We start from the raw sequence: 9,963 nt of genomic DNA on the forward strand, positions 1-9,963 counted from the left end.
GACTTCATCATCTTAAAGTTTCGACTTCACATATTGAAGTTTTGGGACCAAAGGTATTCCACCCTTTTAGCATCCCAACGTGCCTCTTCCCCAACCTTATAACTTTCTAGCTTGGTTTTAAGAGAATCCAACTCAGCTTCTTTAGCCATCAGCTCGGCTGTTTTACCCGTCAACTTGGACTCATAGGTCAGGACGAGCTCATTAAGTTTGGAGGTTAAAGCCTTAGCCTCCACAGTCTTCTTATCGAAATCTAATAGTGTGTGTTGCCTTCGCTCGCTCTCTGACTTCAACTTGGAATATGATGTGGTAAAATGAAGTTGTAGTCTAAGGTAGTCGAGTTAGATTCGTTCTTCTTCTTCTCCTCCTCTAAAAGCACTCTGGATCAATGCAAAAGTTCTACCTGAACAACTAGCTCGGCCTTCAAAGTCTTCACCTCCGCCCGCCTCTCTTCTAGCTCTTGGTTGGGTGGGGGGTTGGATGCACCAAAACTGCCTCTAATTCCGCCACCCATCTCTCTGCCTCACTACAGGCATGGGTAATTATAACTGCGTGCTTGCTCATACCCAGCCCGTCTGTCCAGAACTGGTAAAGAAACTTTATACTTCTAAGAAACAAGAAAGGTTTAATAGACTAGTAACTTACTTATGTCATCTCTTGGGCAAAGCGATCTACCAAACCCATCACCGTCTGTTTCCTAAGAAGATCCATGCCTTCCTCCAAGTCATCTGCCAACGAGCCCCTTAGCTTTACTACTCTGATCGTCTCAGTTGCATTCGACTCGGGGAGGGGAGCCCCTCTAAGTGAAGGAAGTAGGATGGTATCACCGAGGGTTTGGCAAAGAGGCCCACTAGATGATTCAGGGAGGGGGTGGGGATGCTCTCATGAGTGGTTTCGGTCAGAGGCTGTAGAGGTACAAGAGGAGGCAGAGTGTGACTAATCGACAAGCGAACGATCAAAGATTGACTAATAGCCTTAGCTGCTATTTTCACTAAGGTGTCATGGGAAGGGGACTCAAGAACTTGAACAAGACAAGCCTCCCGAACTGAAGAGGCATGATTGTGAGTAGAGGATGAAGGAGCTTGATCAATGACTTTCATCAACCGATATTTTTGTACCTTAGCCGAAGAGGTATAGAGTCCTCGTGGGACCCAGATGACACTGGCATGGGCACTATAGAAGGACGGGATGGGGACAACTCTTTAGTATTGACAGCAACATCGTTGCCCACCTCTACGGCGGAAGAGTCGATCTGTTGAGCGTCGTACAGTTCTAGCTCAACTTCCTCCCGGTTGTTTAGCTCTTCTTTATCAAATTTAATAGACTCGCTAAGAGTAGCTTTCCACATGGTCTTAGTTTTAAAGAAAAGGAAAAGACCTCAATCAGAAAAAATATGAATTTAGATTAAAATCTCTTATCAAATGAGTAGGTCAACCTAGCCTCGATTGGACTTAGGCCAAACATATACAACAAGCCCTCCTGAAGGAGAACATTGATGTTGAACTTCAACTCGGTCAATGTGTTGGCAGCCATTATAAACATGAGCTCCACTTGGAAGTTACTAAGTTTTGGCAGCGATAACATATCTATCAACCATCTGGTCGGCCAAGAAATAGGAGGGGTGAACTTAATAAAAATGTAATGAGATTTCCAGCCCTTATTAAATGAAGACATCTTATCAAAGAAAACTGCCTTCATTCGAACCTGATAGATTAAAACCTCACGTCAGATTTCTTAGAAAAATAAAAATAATACAAAATACAAGGATTGAGGGGCATACGATATAGTCGGAAAAGGACTACAACCCCATAAAGTTGTCGGATAGAATTGGGGGCCAACTCTTGAAGAGAAATCTGAAAATAAGAAAAAAAATTTAAAAAAAGGGCGAATGGTAAAACGAAGACCGCCCATAAATTAATCTTTGAACAAAGCAAAAAATTTGGGGGAGATAGATGTGGTCGGTCGTTAATGTTGGGGACGATGATTCTATGATCCTTAGGGACCTCGAAGGTCAACCTGATTTGGTCAAATCACCAATATTGATGTCAAAGAGGGTGGAGGTGTACCAAAGGGTGGGGACATGCAGGGGAGTTTCTTGATCCATTTAAAATAGAGAGGAAGAAGAAAAAAAGGCATAGGAAAACTAGCTAGGTGGAAAGCGAAGAGAACTTATCAAGGAAAAAGACAGAGGGGAAAAAAAATTATCGGCACCGAAAGCAAGAAAAAGTCGAGAAAGGGAATGAGAATAAGGCAAGCCTTGTTTTGAAGATTTAAAACTTTAAAAACCCTAGTCCCATTTTGCATCGCCATCTGGTCGAGAATAAGAGATGGCTGGATGAGATCATAGCCGTTGAAGCTCAACATTCGACCTTCATTTTGAATCCCAACAGTCATCTGTTGCTTCAAATATACACTTTTTGCATGTGTTATCCACGCGGTGAAAGAATATTGGTGACATTTATTAAAGATGGGATAACATAATCATTACTATTATAAATACTCGTGTGTGTGTTCCTGTGCATTTAGAACACGCCCCTTTTCAAGAAGTGAATAGGGAAAATGGTGTTACGAACAACAGAGTGGCATTAGCTCTAGAGGGGGGTGTCCGAGCAGAGATCCCAAAAGACTCTGAAACACAAAGGTCTAGTCAATTGTTCTAGTAGCCTCCTTCGATTAGACCTGAAAGGTAGGATTGTGATATGGTGAATAGGATAGAACCATCAAACGAAAGTTAAAGTCAAGAGTGTCAGTTGATATAGAGATCAGAGTCCAAGGAAGGTCAACTTAAGCACCCTAGACCCAAGATGGCTCTTGAAGGCTAATCGGAGGGATAAGATAAACCCCCAGGGGGTGTAGAGCGTGACCCCCAAAATTCGAGCAGACAACACCGACCAGACATTGGCGAAGGCCACGAAGCTCAACTTGAATAGCCAAGCATGCCAAATATTTTAATAAGCACATGAGATAGTTTCATCTATAGCATCGAATATGATCGAACACTTTATGTGTGACCAATGAACTTAATCTCTCGCTAAGGCATTTAAGAGGCATAACTCTCTAGTGCTGATCGAATGTGGCAAAAAACATATTCTCTAAGCCTCCTAGTGTCTAAGACTTGTCAGAAAGTGGAGTCATCAAACATCACTCTCAGTTTGCTAAAAGTCCTACCTCCCCACAAAGACCTCACAAACACTCAACCTCCCGAAGTTGATTGTAATGGTAGTACACAAGGTCTGATCGAACTCCAACAAGGTCTATTAAAAGAACATCACTAGGGGCCCATTAAGGCCTCAAACCCCTTGGAGGCCCATCCAGGTTCAAATTCCTCATTTACAGACTCGCGAGACCTCCTCTTAAGCCACACACACACTCCCTACTAAAAGGTAGCAGATAAAGGCCCGTCAGTTTATTTTGGCCCTCAGCCCGCCACCTCATTTAATGTCATGTAGGAATTTCTCAGAAAATCCTTGAAACGTATCTTTGCAACCCATACTGGATATATCTCTACCATCCCTACGATGAGACTATCAAATACCATTTAGGCATAGAGGTAAAACATATTACATTAGGGGTTACATTATCATGATGAGAAGCCTCATTACATGGGCTAAGGGCCAAAGGTGCTATATAAGGTATCCCTTCTCCACGCACAGGCAGGTTCTTCAACGATTTTCATTGTTCATCACCACTATCTTCACAGTTACTTGGATCTTTCCTCAAAACTAACTTAAGCATCAAAGTGACTGCGTTGGGAACCCATCCCTGGCCTGTCTACCTACGTTTTCTTCTCTCTGTGCCTTCAGTGACGTGGTGGGCTAGCTATCGGCATTGGATTTTCTCCATTTAAGGTCCTTCTGTGGTCAGCACGCCGTCCACCTCACCGGTTGTACATCTTCCGGTAGGGATGACAATTTCACCTGAATCTGATGGAGGATTCGATATCTGACTCAAATGGAGGAAGATATAAAGGAACTATCAATGTCCGATATTCAACCTGAATACCCGATTAAATAATATATATATATATATTAAAGAAAATTTTCTTTTTCCAAAATTCACTAACTATGTTTATTAATATTAAGAGGAGACTATATAGATGTTTAATCTATTTTTTTTAATAATATATATATATATATATATAGAGAGAGAGAGAGAGAGGATGTTAATTTGAATATCTTTTTGTTGCATAATAATAGTCAGATAAAAAGAAGAAAATTATAAGTATATAAGATATCCGATCTTTTAATGAGTATGGGTATACCCATCAAATATTCTATACCCGATGGATACGAGGATGAAAGATATAGAATCCGATCTGAATCTGACTCATTACCATCCTTATTCACTGGTTTCAGACAGAAATAGTGGCTATGAATTGTAATTGTTACAACATAGACACTTCAGTACTATTATATTTTTATAAATATGTAGCAACTATGTGATCATAGTTACTATAACTATATAGTAACTATAATCTATAGCCACTATAACTATGTACAAGTCATTGTTTCTATGTTATAGAAGCTATAGTTCATAAGTATGACAACAACCACATAAAACATAAAGAGATTTTTTGAAATAAAAAAATAAAATGATACCAGATGGGATAGTATTTCGATAATAAATAAATTTTTAAAAAATATCTTTTTTACTATTCCAATAAAAGGTATTTCTTTTTTATTTTTTCTCCTTATATAGGCAAGACCCCTAAGAGAAGGTTTAGCTTATGCTCAATGATACGATGCGTAAAGGAGGGGTCCGATAAGGTCAGGAGGTCAAAAGTCAGGGGGTGTGACAATCAATAGTCAAGGGAGCGTAGCAGTCAAAAGTCAAGGGGGTGTGGCAATCAAAAGTTAAGAGCATGTGGCGATCAATAGTCAAGGGAAGGCGGGAGTCAGACCACCTCGCGTCATCAGCCGCATAATTCTTGGTTGATCACAGGCAGGGCAGGCTCCCAGATTTGAGATGTAAGACGAAGCCTGGACTAGTTCCTGGCCTACTCCCAATCGATCGGATTGACCCAACTCTAGCTTTATAGGTGGTCCTGGTACTTTTACTAAGACAACTCCCGACCGGCTCTTCAACGATCAAATCATGAAAGATGGGTCTCTCACCACAGTCTCATATAAAACTCGATCGGTTCACCACAGCTCATCATCAAAGCTCGGTCCTGGTAGCACATCTGGTTGGAGCAATCGACCTCCAAGGTTTTAATGTCCGACAAATATATTTAAGTATGTTTAATGGAGCTTAGTCTTTGAATGTCCTAATTGTAGGCTAGGCAAGGGAAATCTCAGTAGATCGTGGAAGCCAGGTGGATTCGATAGGTCTGGAGGACCTGATCCCTGGGTAACCGAATACTAAGTCCTAGTTGTAGGCTAGGGAAGGGAAATCTTGGTAGATTGTGGAAGCCAGGTGGATAGGTCTGAAGGACCTGATCCCTGGGTAGCCGAATATTGAGTCTTGGTGAGTGAAGTCAGGTGAAGAAAACCCTAGGGGGTGGTAACCTTAGGTTCTGGTGAGTGAAGCCAGATGGAGAAAATCCTAGGGGGAGATAACCTTAGGTAACGAGAAGTCTTGGAGGAGTGAACTCCAAATAAGGTCGGTCGATCGGACTAGCGGATCTTGGTGATTCTAAGTTTAGTTACCATAGTATTCGGTATTACTATTATTACTGCTGGCTAATGTAGTATTGTAGGAAAAGCCTTAATGGATTAGGTGATCAGACACTGAGTATAGAAAGTCCAAACAAGTCTGGATGATCAATGATTGGCAGGTAAGTTGAGGTAAACAACTGGAGGAGCGACAGTGAGGTCGTGTTCCTGAAAGGAACAACCTAAGGTCGCTGATCCAACTGAAGAAACCGAGAAGGTTTTCAAGTTGAGATCAAGATAGTTGAACTGTCTATTATTATTACTCATGCATTTATTATTACTATGCTAATATCTATTTTGCAGGATTATTGTCTAACCCTGTTTTGCAGGTTCAGCTTGATCGGTCCACCGAACCGGATGATTGGTCAACCGAACAAGGCCAAATCAGAGCAGATATTTGTTCAGATCAAAACAGAACAGAGTCCGATCAAAGCTTGATCGGTCGACCGAACAAGATGATCGATCGATCGAACCCTGATGACTCAACACAGTTCAGATTGAGCAGAAGCAAAAAAAGGAAAACTTGCTGATCGATCAACTAAACACATGGATCGATCGACCGAATGATCATAACATTAAAGGTGCAGTAAGTGCAAATCTCGGCAAATCTCGACGGATAGGGAAGGATCCTGTTCAGTCGATCGAAAAGAAGTATCGGTCGACCGAACCCTTAATGATCATTAAATTTCGAAGATCGCATCAGCATCAGATCTCAGCGAAGATAAAAGGAAGCTGGTTCGGTCAACCAAACGCAAGGATCAGTCAACCGAACGTCGATGACTCTTATAAAAGTGAGCTCGAGGTCCAAGGCTATGTAATTAAGCAACGAAGCAAGAATCTGTTCAAAGTTCATCTCTGTGCAAGCTACGATTCGTGCTACGACTACTCATCTACTGCTCCAAGAAGTGTCGACCGAGCCTCAACTTTTATATACTGTCGGTATAACTTTCTTTTGCTTGCATTGTACTTTATTCAAGTAAGATAGTAGGTTGTTACTATCTTACTCATCTTCCTGTACGCACTGCTTCTTTCCGAGATTTTCGGAAAGAAGAGTTTTAATGAATTGCCCAACGGTGCGATCAAAGATCGCGGGTTTTGGAGTAGGAGTCGACCTAGGCTCCGAACCAAGTAACCAAACCAGTCATTTACTTTTCGCTGCATATTCTCATTGTCTTTAAAACACAAAAAGAAAAGTTTTTATAGTACGATATTCCCCCCCCCCCCCCCCCGCCGCCGCCGCCGCCTAAAAGCACTAAGTGACAGCAACTTCAGGGAATCATAACCTCCTGTCAGAGAATAACTGTCATGCGCTAGGGAATATTCCAATGGTCTGTCACTCCCTGAGAGTAGAACCTTCCTTCCACCAATAGGATGCCATCATACATCCTCTCTCACCCGACAGACCCTGACACCCGACGTTCTCTTACAACTGTTAGACTCTAAAGGTATGCAGCGTCATATAAAAAGAAAGGTCATCTTCCTTGTCGAGGTACGCACACATACACACTCGTCTTCAATAGTTCTTTTTTCCATCGTACATTGTTCTTTCAGGAAAAAAGGACCTGACTTGAGCGTCGGAGGGTCTGCACCGGGGACTGTTTCCCTGGTTTCTGGTTTTTAACGATTCGTGTGTTTGTCTGAGTGTGTGCAGAGTCCAAGTACCACCACTTCTCATACTACAGACCTTGGAGTTACACGTGGGGGTTCGCTTTTTCGACGTGCATACACAGGGTGCGTCAATATCGACTCTCAGTCAACACTAACGCCATCTCTATCGGTGTTCGTCTGACTCAGATTCCAAATAGAATAGATAATTTTAAATTCATTAATAATTTTATAATGTCACCCACCTCTTTTGACTTGTAGCTAACCTTAACTTCAATTTTTTGTCTAAGGTTTTCTCAAATTTTTAACTAAAATTCTTTTGTTGGCTCCATTGTTTTAGTCCAAGGGTTGAACTTATCCTTCTACGCTTTGTCCACACATGCAATTTAGCGAGGTTATCTAATTCAACCTAGGCCAAATCCACCAATTTCAAACTATGATACTTTCCTTACCACTTCTTTTCTCTCCCAACTCTCAATTTGATGTACCAATGTCTCATATTTAAATACTAAATGGGTATAGCTTCTTTTAGTTTACTCAAAATTAGCCCTCATTCACGAGATAATGTCCTAATGGTCCATTGCTAAGAATTTGGTCCCCAAGATTATTATTATTATTATCCAGCTCGTATGATCTGATAAATCTTGCAAGTAGATAGCTTGATCTTACAAACCGACCACCAGGTAATTTGAAAATGTCTTGTATAAAATTTGAACCCTCATTTTATAAAAATCATCCCTGTCTTTTTTCCATCGCACCTTACCTCGAGAGCTCATCTATTATTATTTTTTGAGCCACATGAGCTTCCATTCAAAATCTTCAAATTGCTCCTAGCACCATGCATTATAGTGGTCCTAAATAATCCAGGCTAGTCTTTGATGTAAATGGTTCGGTCCCATAAATCGGCTGCCAGACAAATCTAGACGAATGACTTCTCAGCAGCCAACCTCTCAAATTTTTTATCCCACTAACAAAAATTATTCCACAATATGTCATAGTTAGGATTTAAATAGTAGGTGCTTGGGAAAGTACTTAAGTGTATTGTCGTTGCACCTTGACCTAGAGGGCAAGCTCTAAGTATACTTTTTTTATTTATATAATTTAAGTATTCAGTTCTTACTATCTGATTAATCTTGGAGTTAATTGGCATTGCCTAATGAAAATTTCTCATCGACGACTAGAATAAATTATGAAGCGCAAATACATCCTAACGGATGTTCCAAAGTCACAAGTTTTTCAAATTCCTCAAATGTAATATGTCTTGGTTGAAATCTAAACTCTTGTAATATGTCTTGGTTGAAATCTAAACTCTTGTTACCTAAGGAACTCGTCCTATTTCTTACTATGACACCATAGCTTAGGGACTAAAACTCCTAGTATTTTATATTGATATATGTAATGCCAATAATGACTTTCCTTCCAATTAAATTTTTATTTTTATAAAAAAGATCACTGTACTAGAACAAAATATTCTTGTAATTTATCTACCTATATTTTATCATGGGACCGATGATACTGAACTACTTGAGGTGAGTCATGTCACCTTCTTACTTCAATCTATTCAAATTTAATATTTTCATAGAAATTAATTATATAACAATTTTATCAAAAATTAATATAATTATTATATTTTATTTATACGTTTTTTTAAAGAATAATTTACTTCGAAGCATATAGATTTTGTAAGTGTTTCATTGTAGGTGGCCAAAAGAATGGTGATATAATATTAAAATTACCATATAAACATTCTTAAGATTATTTTTTTAATTTAAATAGATAGATGCATTAAACAAAAGATCATTAAAGTGCATTCATAATTTTTAAAGCTCTTTGTAAAAATAATTTATTCTTTAGGTTATAAAATTTATGAAGTATATATTAATTTATAACGTTTAGAAGTAGACAATTTTTATATTTTTAAAATTTGAAACTCACATAACAATTTTTAAAAGTTCATCACATATATTACTCACATAATACATGTAATTATTATAAAGAAGATAGTACAATTTAAACAATTCAAAATACTGTATACTTAATTACTTTATCTTCATATTATTTGCAACAATAATTTAGAGAAATATTCGCTACACAATTAACTTTTATTAGTAAATAAATTACCACTCCAACTGAAAATAACAAAACAAATATGAAATATCACTAAACACATGCTTTTGCTTTTACGTTCATGTTGAATGAAGAATATGATATTCAAAGCATGTCATGAAAACAATTTTTAAATTACATAAAACATTAGTTATAATGGAAAATTCTCAACTTATCAACAATAAAAACATTGAATAGTTAAGAAAATGTTAAAATAACCCTTCCTCTAAAGTTTTATCAAACGAATCATGTTTTTCTCCACTACTGTTTTCATTGTTGCAAACACAGCCAAACTATACATAAAACGATACAATGTTTTTTTCTTCAACACCTGCGGTGACAGTTAAGCAAACAAGATAATAAATGAAACAACCTTTAAACATGACTTCACCGGTCATGAACATAAGGTTAAGAGCTCACAAATGTTGCATATCAAGGAATATAAACGAATTCTTACCACTGAATATGAAGCTTATTCATTAACATGAACTAGCATGTCCCTGATTGAGAAAACAGATTATTTTGATGACAGAGCTTGATGATAGATTCTTTAGGGCATCTCATCGTGATGGAAAAGAAGCCTGAAATGAAACGCAACATA

The sequence above is a fragment of the Zingiber officinale genome, chromosome 5A, assembly GCF_018446385.1.
Source record: "Zingiber officinale cultivar Zhangliang chromosome 5A, Zo_v1.1, whole genome shotgun sequence".
In the NCBI taxonomy this organism is placed as follows: Eukaryota; Viridiplantae; Streptophyta; class Magnoliopsida; order Zingiberales; family Zingiberaceae; genus Zingiber; species Zingiber officinale.